Here is an 18,661-nt window from a genome sequence, read left to right as displayed (position 1 = left end):
TTTTTTAATGGAATTTTAAGTGGCAGAAATGTTACCTAAATAATACATTCAGTTAAAATAAGGAATTAAGCTTGCTTCTGATGATATTTTGTGCAGTGCTGAAGGCCAGTAATAATCTTGATTTTCACTTAGATGATTTTCTTAGAATTTAGTCATTAGCAGAACATAAATAGAAAACATAACCTTTCGATTACTTTGAAACAAAAAGTTTTTACCTTGGAAGCCAGGCCTGCATTATGGCCTGGAGAATATCTTTTCTATGCATAATTTCTTGAGGATGTTCTTTACCATGGCCATTCTGTAGTTAACATTCTTGTAAAGGTGGCCCACTTTAATTTGGATATTTAGGATTGTATTTCAGTGGTATGATGTAATATACACATCTAACTGTTACACTGATAGCATAGCTTAGTAGTTAGTGATTCTCTGAGGACAAGCAGGCTGCTTGTTCTCACATGTGGGTCGATGTCCGCGTCGGCCCGGGAATCGGCATTTTGCAAGCAAAATATAAAAAAAAGTCTTGCTAGAGTCTTCTGGCACACGTGCAGCGCGCACCGATTTCCCGCCCGTCAGTTATGTTTTCTCCGCGTTGAGGTGTGGTTGAGTTTTTTTTTGCTCCGCTCCTCTCAGGCCTGGGAAAGAGTTTTGTGGCTTTTGCCTTATTTTCTTTTCCTTTTCTTAGAAATTTTACAGTTAAAAAAAAAAAACTTTCCGTAGTTTTCTTTATTTTTGCCCTTTTAAAGTTTCCTTTGTTTTCACCGCGCAGTCGGGTTGTTCCCTTCTTTTCGTGCCCTTTTTTCTTTTAACAGGCACAATCACGTCTTTTGATTTCGCCAAAGCCGTTTTTCCTTCCATGTCATCGAAGACACCCAGCGGCTTCAAACGTTGTACTCGGTGCAGCCGGACCATCTCAGGTACCGATACCCACGCCTGGTGTATCCAGTGTCTTGGGCCCGATCATAGCCCAGCCGCTTGTAGTCTGTGTCTTCGTATGAAGAAACGGACCCAAGCGTCTCGAGAAGCCCAACGAGAGAAGCTTTTTGGGGCTCGGTACGGTCCTTCGACGTCTGCATCGACATTGGTACTGAGGGCGTCGACATCGAAAGGAGCATCGACGTCGGGGAGAGAGATATTGGCTACTGAGAGACCAACTCGCGCTGGGAGCAGTGAGGCATCGAGTGGGTCTCCACCTGCCTCGAGGCCTCCTGTTATGCAGGCTTCCCGAGACCAACCTTCGTTGGACCCGGCCCCGAGGAGGCGTGAGGATTCCACGTCGTCCTCGGTACCGAGGGGTCTTGATGATGAGCGAAGGCGAAGAAGCACCGTTATCGTTCTCCTTTGACACATGGTGCCGGGAGCTCCGGGGCGTTGAGAGATTCCGGCACCTGAGAAGCGTTGGCACCGAGAGGATCACTCCCCCTCTATTCAGGAGGTGCCAATGCGTCAGTCTCCTGGCAACCTGGTATCTATTTCCGAGTCTCGACAGATTCTGCAACCGGCTCCTTTACTGACACTGCAGCCGTGTCTGACGGCGGATCTCGACGAGCGCATTAGGGCCTTGCTTCCAGAACTTCTGGAAGGATTGCTTCGCCAGTCTGCTTCAGTGTCAGGGGGTGCTTGCGCCTTCCATACCGTCTGCTGCATCGGCATCTGGCCCTTCACCTGTAGTGAGGTCCCCGCCCTCGGTGTCGCCTACGACATTGGTGTCTGCTGCCACCCCGGTCGACTCCCCTTCAGTGTCGGTGGAGGAAGCTTCACCAGAGTCCAGGCGGGCGTTGACTTCTTGGCACCACCATTGAGGACGTCGTTCCTCAGCGTCGAGGCAGGCTCAGTTTTGGACTGCTCTGAAGGATGTCTTGTCTGATACTGAAGATGAGCGTTCGTGGGAGGAAGAGGAGGATCCCAGGTACTTTTCTTCTAACGAGTCCTATGGGATTCCTCTGACTCTTCCCCTCCACTAGAAAGGAGACTTTCTCCACCGGAGAGTCTATCCTTTACCTCCTTTGTCCGGGAAATGGCTGCAGCTATTCCTTTCCCTGTGGAGGTTGAGGATGAGCCCAGGGCTGAGATGCTCGAGGTCCTGGATTATCCTTCTCCGCCTAGAGAGGCTGCAACGACTCCTTTGCATAATGCACTGAAGGAAGTCCTTATGCAAAACTGGTCGTTCCCTCTGTCTAATCCCAAAGAAAACTGAATCCCAATATCGGATCCATGGTGAGCCTGGATTGATAAGGTTTCAGCTACCTCACAATTCCATGGTGGTGGACTCAGCCCTCAAAAGAGCCAAGAGCACTAGGGACTATGCCTCGGCACCCCCAGGCAGAGAATCTAGAACCTTGGACTCTTTTGGGAGGAAGGCGTATCAGGCCGCTATGCTTGCTGCCAAAATCCAAACATACCAGCTCTTCACGAGCATCCACTTTCGGAACTCAGTGAGGCAACTGTCTAGCTTGGTTGATGCACTCCCTCCGGAGCAGGCCGAGCCTTTTAGCCAGGTGGTCATGCAGCAGAAGGCAGGTCGAAAATCCCTGGCCAGGGGTACGTTCGACACTTTTGATGTAGCATCCAGGATCGCTGCCCAAGGTATATTGATGCGCAGACTCTCATGGCTGCGTGCCTTTGACCTGGATCATTCGGTCCAGCAGCGGATGGCGGATGTTCCTTGCCAGGGGGATAACCTTTTTGGTGAGAAAGTAGAAGATCTAGTTGACCACCTCAAGAAGCATAATGATGCTATGGATTCTCTCTCCCGCTGGGCATCTTCTGCTTCTACCTCCTAATCTAGGAGGTTTTTTGGAGGGAAGAGGAGTGCTCCCTATTCCTATGCTAGGCGTAGGTACACTTCTGCTTCTCGGCAGCCTGTCCAGATTCAGTCCCAGTGCGCTCGTTCTCGTCAACAGCATGCGCCTAAGGCCACCGCGGCTCCCCAGCAAAAGCAAGGGATGGACTTTTGACTGGCTCCAGTTCAGCATAGCCTCAGTAAATATGTCCGTACTGGATGACTTGCCGGTTGGGGGGAGGTTGATGTTTTTTCACCAAATGTGTGTCCTCTTATAACCTCCGACAGGTGGGTTCTTCAAATTGTCTGGTTAGGAAACACCCTCAATCTGGAATCCAAGCCTCGAAATTGCCCACCAGGAGCTCAGTCCTACAGCTCCCAGCACAGCAGGTACTTGCAGAACAGCTCTCCGCCCTTCTACAGGCCCAAGTGGTCGAACCCATTCCACCAGGGGAAGGTGGGCTGGGATTCTATTCCAGGTACTTCCTTGTGCAAAAGAAAACAGAGGGGATGCGTCCCATCCTAGACCTAAGGGCCCTGAACAAATTTCTTGTTCGAGAGAAGTTCAGGATGGTTTCCCTAGGCACCCTTCTTCCCATGATTCAGGAAAATGATTGGCTATGCTCTCTGAACTTAAAGGATGCTTACATACACATTTCGATACTTCCAGCTCACAGGAAGTATCTTCGATTTCAGCTGGGAACACAGCACTTTCAGTACCGTGTACTACCTTTTGGCCTGACATCTGCGCCCAGAGTGTTTACCAAATGCCTAGCTGTAGTCGCACCGTCGCTACGCAGACTGGGAGTGCATGTGTTTTCTTTTCTCGAAGATTGGCTGGTGAAGAGCACCTCGAAGGTGCTCTGGAGTCCATGCGAATGACTATTCGGGTGCTAGAGCTACTGGAGTTTGTCATAAATTATCCCAAGCCCCATCTCTCTTCTGTCCAAAAATTGGAATTCATTGGAGCTCTGTTGAACACTCCGACAGCTCGAGCTTATCTTCCCGAGGCAAGGGCGGACAACCTTCTGTCCCTGGTATCCATGGTGTGAGTGTCTCAGCAGGTGGTCATGGCTCGGCAGATGTTGAGACTTCTGGGGCACATGGCCTCCACAGTTCATGTCACGTCCATGGCACGTCTACATATGAGATCAGCTCAATGGACCCTAGCATCCCAGTGGTTTCAAGCTGCAGGGGATCTAGACGATGTAATCCAACAGTCCACCGGCTTTCGGAATTCTCTTCAGTGGTGGACGATTCAATCCAATTTGACCATGAGACGACCATTCCAAGTTCTTCAGCCACGAAACATGCTGATGACAGATGCATCTCTCCTGGGGTGGGGAGCTCATGTAAATGGGCTCCACACTCAGGGAGCCTGGTCCTTTTAGGAAAAAGGTATGCAGATCAACCTCCTGGAATTAAGAGCGATCTGGAACACTCTAAAGGCTTTCAGAGATTGGCTGTCCAACCAAGCAATCTTAATTCAGACAGACAATCAAGTTGCCATGTTTTACACCAACAAGCAGGGGGGCACTGGATCTCACCCTCTGTGTCAGGAAGCTGTCCGGATGTGGCTTTGGGCTCGCCATCACGGCATGTTTCTCCAAGCTACTTATCTGGCAGGCGTAAACAAGAGTCTGGCCGACAGACTGAGCAGGATAATGCAACCTCACGAGTGGTCACTGAACATGGGCGTAGTCCGCAAGATCTTCCGAGCGTGGGGCACCCCCTCGGTGGATCTTTTTGCCACTCGGATCAATCACAAGGTCCCTCAGTTCTGTTCCAGACTTCAGGCCCACAACAGAGTAGCATCAGACGCCTTTCTCCTACATTGGGGGACAGGCCTTCTATATGTGTATCCTCCCATACCTCTAGTAGGGAAGACTTTGCTGAAACTCAAGCAAGACTGCGGAACCATGATCCTGATTGCACCCTTCTGGCTGTGCCAGATTTGGTTCCCTCTTCTTCTGGAGTTGTCCTCCAAAGAATCGTGGAGATTGGACTGTTTTCCAACCCTCATCACTCAGAACGAGGGGTCACTTCTACATCCCAACCTCCAGTCTCTGGCTCTCACGGCTTGGATGTTGAGAGCTTAGAATTCTCCTCCTTGGGTCTTTCAGAGGGTGTCTCCTGAGTCTTGCTTGCTTCCAGGAAGGATTCCACGAAGAGGTATTAATCTTTCAAATGGAGGTGATTTGCTGTCTGGTGTGACAGCAAGGCCCTAGATCCTCTTTCTTGTCCTACACAGACCCTGCTTTAATACCTTTTACACTTGTCAGAGTCTGGTCTCAAGACCAACTCTGTGAGAGTTCACCTTAGTGCGATTAGTGCTTATCATCGCCGTGTAGAGGGTAAGCCTATCTCTGGACAGCGTTGTTTGCTTTATGAGAGGTTTGCTTTTATCAAAGCCCCCTGTCAAACCTCCACCAGTGTCATGGGATCTCAACGTCGTTCTCACCCAGCTGATGAAAGCTCCTTTTGAGCCACTGAATTCCTGCCATCTGAAGTACTTGACCTGGAAGGTTGTTTTCTTGGTGGCTGTTACTTCAGCTCGTGGAGTCAGTGAGCTTCAGGCCTTGGTAGTGCATGCACCTTATATCAAGTTCAATCACAACAGAGTAGTCCTCCCCACGCACCCTAAGTTCCTGCCAAAGGTTGTGTCGGAGTTCATTCTGAACCAGTCAATTGTCTTGCCAACTTTCTTTCCCCGTCCTCATATCCACCCTGGCGAAATCAGTTTGCACACCTTGGACTGCAAGAGAGCCCAGGCCATACACATTCCGCAAATTAGAAAAGAAAGACGGAAGTCCAAAAGACAGCCGGCCTGGTTGAAAAGTGAGGTGAAGGAAGCTATTAGGGCTAAAAGAAACGCCTTCAGAAAATGGAAGAAGGAACCGTCTGAAAATAACAAGAAGCAGCATAAGGAGTGTCAAAGCAAATGCAAGGCGCAGATAAAGAAGGCCAAGAGGGATTACGAAAAAAAGATAGCATTAGAGGCAAAAAAACATAGTAAAATTTTTTTTCGGTATATTAAAAGCAGGAAGCCGGCAAATGAATCGGTTGGGCCGCTGGATGACCGAGGGGTAAAAGGGGCGATCAAGGAAGACGTAGCGGAGAGACTGAATGAATTCTTTGCTTCGGTCTTCACCGAGGAAGATTTGGGTGGGATACCAGTGTCGGAAATGGTATTTCAAGCGGACGAGTCGGAGAAACTTACTGACTTCACGGTAAACCTGGAGGACGTAATGGGGCAGTTCGGCAAACTGAAGAGTAGCAAATCTCCTGGACCGGATGGTATTCACCCTAGAGTACTGATAGAACTGAAAAATGAGCTTGCGGAGCTACTGCTAGTGATATGCAACTTATCCTTAAAATCGAGCGTGGTACCGGAAGATTGGAGGGTGGCCAATGTAACGCCCATTTTTAAAAAAGGCTCCAGGGGAGATCCAGGAAATTATAGACCAGTGAGTCTGACGTCGGTGCCGGGGAAAATGGTAGAGGCTATTATTAAAAACAAAATTACAGAGCACATCCGAGGACATGGATTACTGAGACCGAGTCAGCACGGCTTTTGTGTGGGGAAATCTTGCCTGACCAATTTACTTCAATTCTTTGAAGGAGTAAACAAAAACATGTGGACAAAGGGGAGCCGGTTGATATTCTGTATCTGGATTTTCAAAAGGCGTTTGACAAGGTACCTCATGAAAGGCTACAGAGGAAATTGGAGGGTCATGGGATAGGAGGAAATGTCCTATTATGGATTAAAAACTGGTTAAAGGATAGGAAACAGAGAGTGGGGTTAAATGGGCAGTATTCACAATGGAGAAGGGTAGTTAGTGGGGTTCCTCAGGGGTCTGTGCTAGGACCGCTGCTTTTTAATATATTTATAAATGATTTAGAGATGGGAGTAACTAGCGAGGTAATTAAATTTGCTGATGACACAAAGTTATTCAAAGTCGTATACTCGCGACAGGATTGTGAAAAATTACAAGAGGACCTTACGAGACTGGGAGACTGGGCAGCTAAATGGCAGATGACGTTTAATGTGAGCAAGTGCAAGGTGATGCATGTGGGAAAAAAGAACCCGAATTATAGCTATGTCATGCAAGGTTCCACGTTAGGAGTTACGGACCAAGAAAGGGATCTGGGTGTCGTCGTCGATAACACACTGAAACCTTCTGCTCAGTGTGCTGCTGCGGCTAGGAAAGCGAATAGAATGTTGGGTATTATTAGGAAAGGTATGGAAAACAGGTGTGAGGATGTTATAATGCCTTTGTATCGCTCCATGGTGCGACCGCACCTTGAGTATTGTGTTCAATTCTGGTCGCCGCATCTCAAGAAAGATATAGTAGAATTGGAAAAGGTGCAGCGAAGGGCGACTAAAATGATAGCGGGGATGGGACGACTTCCCTATGAAGAAAGACTAAGGAGGCTAGGGCTATTCAGCTTCGAGAAGAGACGGCTGAGGGGAGACATGATAGAGGTATATAAAATAATGAGTGGAGTGGAACAGGTGGATGTGAAGCGTCTGTTTACGCTTTCCAAAAATACTAGGACTAGGGGGCATGCGATTAAACTACAGTGTAGTAAATTTAAAACAAATCGGAGAAAATTTTTCTTCACCCAACGTGTAATTAAACTCTGGAATTCATTGCCGGAAAATGTGGTGAAGGCGGTTAGCTTAGCAGAGTTTAAAAAGGGGTTGGACGGTTTCCTAAAGGACAAGTCCATAAACCGCTACTAAACGGACTTGGAAAAATCCAAAATTCCAGGAATAACATGTATAGAATGTTTGTACGTTTGGGAAGCTTGCCAGGTGCCCTTGGCCTGGATTGGCCGTTGTCGTGGACAAGATGCTGGGCTCGATGGACCCTTGGTCTTTTCCCAGTATGGCATTACTTATGTACTTATGACCTTTTACGTGGAGTGGACAAAGCCCTTTAGACAGTCCGCCCAGTTGTTTGTTTCTTTTGATCCCAACAGGATGGGAGTTGCCATCGGAAAACGCACCATATCCAATTGGCTAGTAGATTGCATTTCCTTCACTTATGCCCAAGCTGGGCTGTCTTTGGAGGGCCGTGTCTCGGCTCATAATGTTAGAGCCATGGCTGTGTCAGTGGCTCACTTAAAGTCAGCCTCCATTGAACAGATTTGCAAGGCTGCAACGTGGTCATCAGTCCACACATTCACATCTCACTACTGTCTTTAGCAGGATACCCGATGTGACAGTCGGTTTGGGCAGTTGGTGCTGCAGAATCTGTTTGGGGTTTAGAATCCAACTCCACCCCCCTAGACCCATTTTTATTCTGTTCCAGGCTGCACTCTCAGTTAGTTGTTTATGGTTTCAGGTCAATCTCTGTTATGTTCTCGCCGTTGCAAAGCCCAGTTGACCAATGTTCATTGTTTTGAGTGAGCCTGGTTGCTAGGGATACCCCACATGTGAGAACAAGCAGCCTGCTTGTCCTCGGAGAAAGCAAAGATACATACCTGTAGCAGGTATTTTCCGAGGACAGCAGGCTGATAGTTCTCACAAACCCACCCACCTCCCCTTTGGAGTTGTTATTGTTTCTTTTTATGCTTTTGATTTAACTGAGGAACATGTTCACGCAACGGGTGGGAAATCGGTCTGCTCATGCGTGGTGCGCACTGCATGCGCAGCAGAAGACTCTAGCAAGACTTTTTTTTTATATTTTGCTTGCAAAATGCCGATTCCCAGGCTGACGTGGACGTCGACCCACATTTGAGAACAATCAGCCTGCTGTCCTCGGAGAATACCTGCTACAGATACAGTGGGGGAAATAAGTATTTGATCCCTTGCTGATTTTGTAAGTTTGCTCACTGACAAAGACATGAGCAGCCCATAATTGAAGGGTAGGTTATTGGTAACAGTGAGAGATAGCACATCACAAATTAAATCCGGAAAATCACATTGTGGAAAGTATATGAATTTATTTGCATTCTGCAGAGGGAAATAAGTATTTAATCCCTCTGGCAAACAAGACCTAATACTTGGTGGCAAAACCCTTGTTGGCAAGCACAGCGGTCAGACGTCTTCTGTAGTTGATGATGAGGTTTGCACACATGTCAGGAGGAATTTTGGTCCACTCCTCTTTGCAGATCATCTCTAAATCATTAAGAGTTCTGGGCTGTCGCTTGGCAACTCGCAGCTTCAGCTCCCTCCATAAGTTTTCAATGGGATTAAGGTCTGGTGACTGGCTAGGCCACTCCATGACCCTAATGTGCTTCTTCCTGAGCCACTCCTTTGTTGCCTTGGCTGTATGTTTTGGGTCATTGTCGTGCTGGAAGACCCAGCCACGACCCATTTTTAAGGCCCTGGCGGAGGGAAGGAGGTTGTCACTCAGAATTGTACGGTACATGGCCCCATCCATTCTCCCATTGATGCGGTGAAGTAGTCCTGTGCCCTTAGCAGAGAAACACCCCCAAAACATAACATTTCCACCTCCATGCTTGACAGTGGGGACGGTGTTCTTTGGGTCATAGGCAGCATTTCTCTTCCTCCAAACACGGCGAGTTGAGTTCATGCCAAAGAGCTCAATTTTTGTCTCATCTGACCACAGCACCTTCTCCCAATCACTCTCGGCATCATCCAGGTGTTCACTGGCAAACTTCAGACGGGCCGTCACATGTGCCTTCCGGAGCAGGGGGACCTTGCGGGCACTGCAGGATTGCAATCCGTTATGTCGTAATGTGTTACCAATGGTTTTCGTGGTGACAGCGGTCCCAGCTGCCTTGAGATCATTGACAAGTTCCCCCCTTGTAGTTGTAGGCTGATTTCTAACCTTCCTCATGATCAAGGATACCCCACGAGGTGAGATTTTGCGTGGAGCCCCAGATCTTTGTCGATTGACAGTCATTTTGTACTTCTTCCATTTTCTTACTATGGCACCAACAGTTGTCTCCTTCTCGCCCAGCGTCTTACTGATGGTTTTGTAGCCCATTCCAGCCTTGTGCAGGTGTATGATCTTGTCCCTGACATCCTTAGACAGCTCCTTGCTCTTGGCCATTTTGTAGAGGTTAGAGTCTGACTGATTCACTGAGTCTGTGGACAGGTGTCTTTCATACAGGTGACCATTGCCGACAGCTGTCTGTCATGCAGGTAACGAGTTGATTTGGAGCATCTACCTGGTCTGTAGGGGCCAGATCTCTTACTGGTTGGTGGGGGATCAAATACTTATTTCCCTCTGCAGAATGCAAATAAATTCATATACTTTCCACAATGTGATTTTCCGGATTTAATTTGTGATGTGCTATCTCTCACTGTTACCAATAACCTACCCTTCAATTATGGGCTGCTCATGTCTTTGTCAGTGGGCAAACTTACAAAATCAGCAAGGGATCAAATACTTATTTCCCCCACTGTATGTATCTTCGCTATAACTAGAAAGCCTGAGTTGTTTCCACCATCTGCCTTAAGCAAGTCATATAGGAATTCATTTTTGAAACAGAAAAATGTCCAGAAAGTGGCACAGAGCAGCAGATTGACGTTTAATTTTGCCAAAACATCCAAATCACTATTTTTGAAACATATTTTAAGTCATTTTTCTATGCAGTTCGTATGCAGTGCATCCAAATCACAAGGGGGCATGTTGGAGGCAAGATTTGGTTGTTCCCAAAACTTGGATGTTTTTCTGTCATAATGGAACAAAGCAAAAATGTCCAGGGCTAAAAGTTACATGTTTGTCTAAGCCTGTTTCATTCACAGCTAAATCACAGAAAGGTGCCCTAAATGACCAAATGATCACTAGAGCAAATAAGGCATGACACCCCCCTTTCTCCCCTAGTGTTCACTGACCCCCTCCCACCCCCCAAAGATGAGAAGAAACAGTACATACCAGCCTCTAACAGCTTCAGATGTTATGACCAGGCCTATTAGAGCAGCAAGCAGGTCCCTGGAGTAGCCTAACAGTCGGTGCAGTAGACTGTAGAGAAGAGGAACACAGGTCCATATCCAGGACCTGCCAAAAGCCTACTGTATCCACATGTAGATGACACCTGCAGCCATAAGGGCTATGGTAGTGGTGTACAGTCGAGTACAGTATGGTTTTAGAGGGCTCACCATACAATTTAAGGTGGTAATGGTGAGATGTATATCTGGGACCTTTTATGTGAAGTCTTTTGCAGTGCCTCCTAGGATGCCCCTCTGCTTTGCTGAGATATCTGTGTGACCAATCTAGTAAGAATGCTGCCCTTCCCTCCCCCCCCCCCCCCCCAAATGTAATCCCAATGCCTAGTTTTTATGTATTTTCCCTTGGAATTTTCTTTTCCTCAAAAATGGTCTGAAAAGATAGATGTATTGAGCATAAAAACATCTAACAAATGGCAACAAAAAGACGCTTTATCGTTCAGAAATTGCTATGTTTGTCATTTGATTCTCTGAGGACAAGTAGGCCTTCCTATTCTCACATGTGGCTGACGTCATCCCGATGAAACTCTAAATATCAAATCAGGGCTTGGATAATTCTCACAGTCTATCCACGATAAAGCTCACCAAAATATCCAATAACTCTGTGTGTATATCCTGTTCTGATTTGAACCAGGAAAAGCCTCAAACGCTAAGGAAAGCTCCTTTGTAGTCACCCAACTTAAGGGAGCAACCTTTCATTCATCATAGGCTAAAAAAAAAACCTCATTATAAGTAGTCTTGCACTTGAACCTGATTAGTATATTAAAGGTTCTAAGGTTTAAGATGCACTTATCTCAACAGCTGTAGTCGTAATTCACCGGTCACGGTCCGACTTCAGCCCGAGTTTCGTAGACTGCCTCAGGGTCCGTTGACCAACCGACTATGTCCAAAGCTGTAGTTCCTGAAAATATAACATAGTACTGTTACATCACACGTCTAATCCGCAGGGACCTCATTTAACAGTTTCCTCGCATTTAGTGCTGCAGTTCCTTCCATCTGTATATATATATATAGCCTGACGTCAGACGCTCAGACCCAATCCTTCAATGGGTAAATCAAAGGGGCGGAGCTAAAAACGGGCATTCAACCCCCCCCCCCCCCCCCACCCCCCCCCCGCAAAAGGAATAGACTACTTGATTGAAAGTGGTTTAAAAGACTATAGGCAGGTACTTAGAAAAATTGATTCCATTCACTTTTAGTGTTGATACCCTGTGGGTATAGAGTATTCAGACGATAAATCCAGCATTGCTCTTGTTGTAGTAGGCGGAGGTTCTTGTCGCCTCCGCCCACATTCCATCTTAATTGCTGGAGTACTATGCATCTCAAAGTTTCAAATGCATGCCCTTCTTTAATGCAATGAGCTGCTAACGGAGCTGTTGTCTTATTGGTATTAATATTGCTCTTATGCTCAATTAATCTCGTGGATAACCTCCTAGACTTCTGCCGTATATATAGTTTGTTGCATCGACATATGATACAATAGACTACCCAGTCTGATGTGCAGGACGTGCTGTGATGTAGCTCATATACCCTGTTGGAGTGTGGATCTGTAAACACATTAGTTGTCAGCATCATCCCACACATATTGCAATTGCCGCAGCTCGTATGCCCTTTTTCATTGGTTGGCTTAATACTGTCGGCTAGCTTACAGTATAGAACTTTCTAGCTGCATTCCACTTCTCATGCACTGGTGCCTTCCTGTCCGACGTGGTAGCGCGGATTCTCCAATCTTTGTTTTTCCACAGAGCTGAGAGGGCACGCTTTGCATTCATACACTAACACTAGAACATTTCTTAATGCATGAACACAATACATCATTTTGTTTTTTATAGCATAAACACCATAGCTCCACTTTGCATGTATTGTGATTTTTTTAGTTTGTAATATCTATGTTCTGATACAATTTATCTTTCATTTCAGTTTTTTAATGTGCATGAAAAGTGTGAAGTGTTTTTACATGTATAGGAAATATTGTTTTTTTTTTAATTATTATTATGGTCATGTTTGTAAATTTTGATTTTTGTATGTATTCTAGACCCCTAAGGCAGGTGCTATTGAGCGCCGAAAGACGGTCTGTGTTGGGTCATTCTAATAAAAATAGTGTCATCGTGCTAGTTCTGGAGGCCCTTTTGTGCTTTGTTCTTTTTGTCTGCTGCTTACCACTTTTACCATTCACTGTTCTATTTTATTTTTAAATAATAAACCTGTTAGTTTGTTAGCTCTGATGTCCTAGAGTGACTAAGAATCCTAGCAGTTTGTGTTCTGTGTCTGTGAGTGTTTTCTAGGAACTGTGGAACCCCACAGTTGCGGCTCCCAGTGTCCCTAGAAACCACCAGGGAAATAACGTGCTTGTGGGAGACTTGTCCAGAGGTAAACGGGACCCAGCAGGCAGGTGGAAGGTATGCCAGTGTAGGTGCAGGCAGGCCTGAGCAGTGATGGGTAGGACTCTCCAGGTGGCCACAGGATTAACCCCAGGGGGTGCTAGGGGCATCTTTACTTCTTGTCAGCTTTATCTTAATATCTACCCCATTGATTCAGAAGTTTTTCTTGGAAAATCAGATCACTGTGTAAATGACCCAATAATTCTACCTTCTGGCTAGTGACTGTAAAGTGAGCCCTTTCATTGAAACTGGCATTGGGACTGCAAGGATCTGTCAACTCATGGTTCCTGGCTGAGTCTTTATAAAACAGACCGCTCATAAACTGCGTGTTGAGGGGTCCTTTGCCATAATTGAGAAGCAGTTCTACGAGGGCTCTATAAGGGTAGCAATTGTTGCTCTTACAGATGAGTCTGTCTCTGATCATGACATCCAGCTATTTGAAGAGGGAGGCTATTGAATAATTTACTAGCGCTGCTCTGGTCGCCCTTGTGACGTCTGTTCCATCTTCTTTCAGGTTAAGTAGCATATTCAAATCCAAATAATCTTCACTGTGACTGTCTATGTAAACTTCAAACGGCATGATATCTGTTAAGGCTGATAAAGGCGATATTTTCACATAGATGCTGTTTTTGATACTGGTTTGTGTGAGTGACAATTAAAAGAGATCCAATTCTGATTTAGCACATTCTCCCAAGCCATTGTACACAAAAGCCATAATTTTTTTTCTCAAAATACATTTTACATCTCTGTAGTGTTGACTCTCTTCTTAGCCTTGTGCTTAGGCTTCTGTGATGCTACACTGTTGACTTCCTTTCTTTTAAGGAGTTTGGGTGGTCCTTCTAAAAGTGTCTTCCTGCCTCTCTTCTCATTTAAGGGATTTTCACATGACTGCTAGTCTCGATACGGTCTGCTCCGCGTTGTTATTCATGTTGTTTAGAACAGCCATGGTAATATGACCCATCATATCTTTGGCCGCACTTTTCATGTGCAGGTGTACTGGGTGTTATTCATATTCAGAACTCCATGGTGACGTGACCCGTCACATCTTTGGCCACACTTTTCACGTTCAGTTTAACAATCTAAGTGCCTCTTCCTAGCAAACGGTAGCACTTTTTCTAAAGAAACACGTCACTGATCCCCGCTCCGTACATAAAGGGTGATCCGTAATAGCCCAGGATCCCATGACCAGCCTGGGCCACATAATAATCTCTCTACGCTGCCGTGTCACCATAAGTTTTATTCGTTACCATTTTAAAATATGATCACTTTCCAGCGCCACTAGTGAAGCTTAGGGATCACCTTCCCCTAGTGAAATGTGACGTGTCTGTTCTGGTCTGTCTTTATTTCAAGGAAATGGTATTGATGTGGTTTTTGTTCATTGGGACTTAATGGGGCTGCTTATATGTGAAGCTGACAAACTTGTTACTTTTCCCTTTAACTGGTATGCAGCGCGACAGTGGTACAAAATGATCTGCTACTAACTGATGCTGCACGATGTCTATGAAGACATACGAGGTGTTAAAACTACCTGTGATGTCAGTGAGCAAAATTGCAGTACTAGAAAAGCTGTTAGAATCTAATCCCCAAATGTTTGCTTATTCGTCATCTGCTCGGATGAGCACCAGTGAGCCCATATTTCTCCTTATGGTTTTACGTCTGATGGGGTCATAAGAGGTTTACTGGGGCTACTTATCTTAGCGATTGACGATGTCTTTATTCGTACTCTCCATTAAAACTTACACGCTCGAGCAATAACCTCTCCGTACTACAAATGGGTCTCGTGTGCAGCCTTAGATGTCTTGTAGCTGTTACATTTCTCAGACCGGCCTCTCCATTTCAGTAGATATTTTTTGCTCCGACCCCCTCCTTTTACTTCTAAAAACTTTTTCAATATATGTAGACCCTGTCAGTGTCAGGATTGATTTTTTTTTTTTTTTTTAGTGCTTTGGGGTAAAAAGAACCTTCCATAGCTTCCCCATTGTAATCCTGTATCTTGTAAGCAGGCTTCTGTCCCCTGTTTAACACAGCTGCTGTTATAAATATCTCATTGGTCCACGTCTGTTTGTATCCCTTTTGAAAAGTGCCTTTTGTTTTCGACAGACTTACGTGGTTACCTTTTTCAAAATGTTTCATGACGGTTTCTAGTTTTGCATTTCCTCTGTAGATCATTTTCTAATCCTGCATGACATCAATAGGTCTGCCCCATAAGGTTCTATGGAAACTCCGATTAAAGCTACGTAGCATGGCCTGCAATACATCTACATAGCAAAGTGTTGTGTGAAGTAAAGTACCGCCACATTTTAGACTTTTGTGTGCTGTTAAACCTCTGGCCACTTTTACATCATTGTTGGTCACAAAATGGCAGATTTGTTTTCTTTTCAGTAATGTCTGTACAGGTTTATTTAAAAACTTGTTACCCTTGTCTGTATTTAATTTTTTAGATGTGTGGCCTAAAGTAAATACCTTTTCAAAGGCTTCAGCCACTTCACAACTGATTTTTGTTTTTAGACACATGGCCCAATTATATTTCGATAAGGTGTCGATAATTGTCAGTATGTTTTTATAGCCATAGTTAAAAGAACATAGAGCTGACAGATCCACCAAGACCACTTGCCACTGAGCATACACCTCTGAAACTATGGTTTTGTTTCTTCGAAAATCAATGTGAGCAGGTTGGTGTAAGGTATAAGAGTCTTGCCTCCTGAGCCATTTTTTGAGCTGTTTTCATTTGAGAGCCTTATTATATTTTCTAGAGGCATTGAGCCAAAGGTATAATGCCTTCTAAACTACCAACTTCCTCTGGATTGAATTAAATTCTGCTTAGGTTTTTATTATCATTATTTTTTTTTTTGTACATGACTTGATAGGATGGTGCACATTTCAACACTAGTGCTGCCTCATAAAAAGAGGGTGTTTAAAAAAATGTCCTTGGTACTGTGGGGTGGGGGGACCATGTAAGGAGAGTGGGTAGGAAGCATATGGATAGCTGGACACTGCATCTCTCTATATATATAAGAGCTTTGAGATTTGCCAGCTTTTCCTTTCTGCCTGCAGGGATAGAGAGGGAGGAGACTGCAGAGGGTACTTTTTGTAAAGGAACTGCCAGGGTGGAGAGGGACGGGGTGCAGGGTAGTCTTCTTTACTAAATTACTATTTGCATTGTACTCATAATTTGGGTTTGTATTTTTACACAGCGTTTCTTAGGTTAACCCTGTTAGAGCAAAGTGATCCCCCTCTAAGGCACTATTCTTTAATTATTTTTGTTTAAAAAAGAAAAAAGTTTGCTTAGCTGTGACTATTATCCCAGTCAATAAAACCCTGAAAGCTGCTATACATTTCAATCATGTGACCTTGCCTGCCTGGGATAGAGAGAGAGGGATTGCAGTGGCGGGGTAATCATCTTTGCTAAAGGAACTCGTGTGTTTTGCTTGATTTGCACCGTATTGATAAAAATAGCATTCAATACATTAATTCATGAGCAGATGCAAAGTTTATGTTACAAGTACAAATTATTTTGATATGGAAACAAACCAGGTTGCATATATATTTCAGCTATTTGAACCAAAACTGGTTTAAATCTGTTTCATTAAGCTAACACAAGCCTGTTTTATTAAACTAACACAACAAGGAACACTATAATTGTGTGGCTGTGGGGTTTTCTTTCTATCTTAAAACACACTGACCATTGTGGAAAGCTCTGATCTCTTAGAAAAAAAAACAAAAAAAAATAGCTGTCTTTTTCTTTGACTGTGGAAAAAAGGGAGAGGGGAGTGCTTGAGGGGGTAGAGAGAGGGGGGGGGGCGCTTGTCAGCCTGTTTGAGCTCACACTGAGTTAAAATCAGCATGTTCACTGATCTCTGTGTATGGGGGGGAAGTTTGTAAAACCAGTAGATTTGTTTTAAAAATTCAGCACAGCTTTTTTTCTTTTGGTCTGGCTGCAAAAAGGAAGGGATGTGGAAGATATAGGAGGGAGTGACAGGAGGTGTAGACTCTCTCACACAATACAGCACATCGCTCTGTCAGCTGGGGTGTGCTCTGGGTTAGCGGAATTCTTTCCTGATACGCAAAAAAGTCATCTGACACAGGTGCTTGAGAGTAGAAAGGGGGTCTGGGGTCAATCCTTTTTGCAGTACTGTTAAAAAAAAGAGTTTATAGTAGTCTGAAGGCTAACTGCACTGGCTAAAAATGCCTTTTTTTTCTCCTGAGAGAAAAAAACATCTGTCTGACATCAGGTTTTGAAAGGAGGAGGGAGTTCTGGGATCAAGCCTTTTTGCAGCACCTTTTTCTGAACAGTGCTGCAAAAAGGCTTGACCCCAGACTCTGCCTCCTTTTTCTGGAGTTTAAAGTAGTCTGGAATAGAGAATGACACGGGAATGGGGACCGCAGTAACTGCATGTATGGGGTCAGAGCCCGTGAGGATGGGGTGGGGACAGATCCTGCGGGAACGGGGTGGAGATGGGAACAGAGCCTGTGAGAACGGGGACAGATTTTGAAACCTGTTAATGAACTGGACTGTTATTTATGTTTGAGTGATGCAGACAACAATATTTTGAATTTTTGGAAAAACAAGCAAACATGCTGGCTACAATTAGCAAAATTTGCATGGGGTATCCTGTACGTAGATCTTCTAAGAAGACATTTTCTATTGCAGGAAGGATTGTGGAAGACAGGAGAGCTAGACTGAATCCTGAGATTGTTAATGGCATTATTAATCCACAGATTAAAGTATCATAACAGTGCTTCATAGGGTGTATTTCTGCCCTGCTAGGCAGACAGAACAGGTTGTATTTTGTACCCCTGGACATTTTAACATGGTGGATTATCATTCCTTGGGGTAGTAGAAGTCAGCTATTGTTGGGGTTGGAAAGGTAGAGGGTGGGAGGGGGAAGGGTTGTTATAGTTGCTCATTATTATTATTTTCTATTTGTGATTTATAAACAGTTGCACAGCATATTGTTCCTTTTTATACATTAATAGAGATTTAAATATAAAATCATAAGTGTTTGAGGCTTCTGCAGATGAGGACAGAGCTCGCGGGGATGGGGTGGGGACCGAGACAGAACCCACGGGAACGTGGAAAAACTTTGTCACCGTGTTATTCTCTAGTCTGAAGTCTAAAAAATGCCTGTTTTCTTTCCTGAGAGAAAAAAAAACGTTTCAGCTGAACGTGCCCTCCTAGGCTGTAGAGGGCAGTGTTGGGTGTGATTGATGTCAGTTCTGTCCCATGACCCCATTTTGCAAGATGGTGGTGAGTAGTATGAAACAGGAAGTGATGTAATGTGTCCAGTAGTGACCGCCATCTTGGAAAAGCAGTGGAGCTATGACTTCACTTTCTGTGAAGTCATCAAAAAGGGATTGGGTTATTCAAGAAGAGTAGGGCTAGGGCAGGCATGGGCAGGGCTATGATGTCATATTAGGTGATGTCATCAAAGAGGCGGAGATTGGTCGTGGCCTGGGCGAATCCTCGATTCTGATTGACTGCCATGACTGTGATGATGAGCATATATGAAAACAATGATACCCTCATTCAAAAGGGAATATTAGAACGTAAATGTTAGTATAGAAAATAAGATG

General features: G+C 45.0%; 1 protein-coding gene across 5 annotated transcripts in view; it reads left to right on the top strand.

Moving 5' to 3' along the window:
- Positions 1-18,661, top strand: part of ASAP2 (ArfGAP with SH3 domain, ankyrin repeat and PH domain 2) — a 333,390-nt gene that overhangs the window by 276,946 nt on the left and 37,783 nt on the right. The window lies entirely within an intron of this gene.

The sequence above is a fragment of the Microcaecilia unicolor genome, chromosome 3 (assembly GCF_901765095.1).
Source record: "Microcaecilia unicolor chromosome 3, aMicUni1.1, whole genome shotgun sequence".
In the NCBI taxonomy this organism is placed as follows: domain Eukaryota; kingdom Metazoa; phylum Chordata; class Amphibia; order Gymnophiona; family Siphonopidae; genus Microcaecilia; species Microcaecilia unicolor.
Note: the sequence above shows the minus strand (reverse complement) of the source record. Positions and strands in the feature narration are given on the sequence as shown.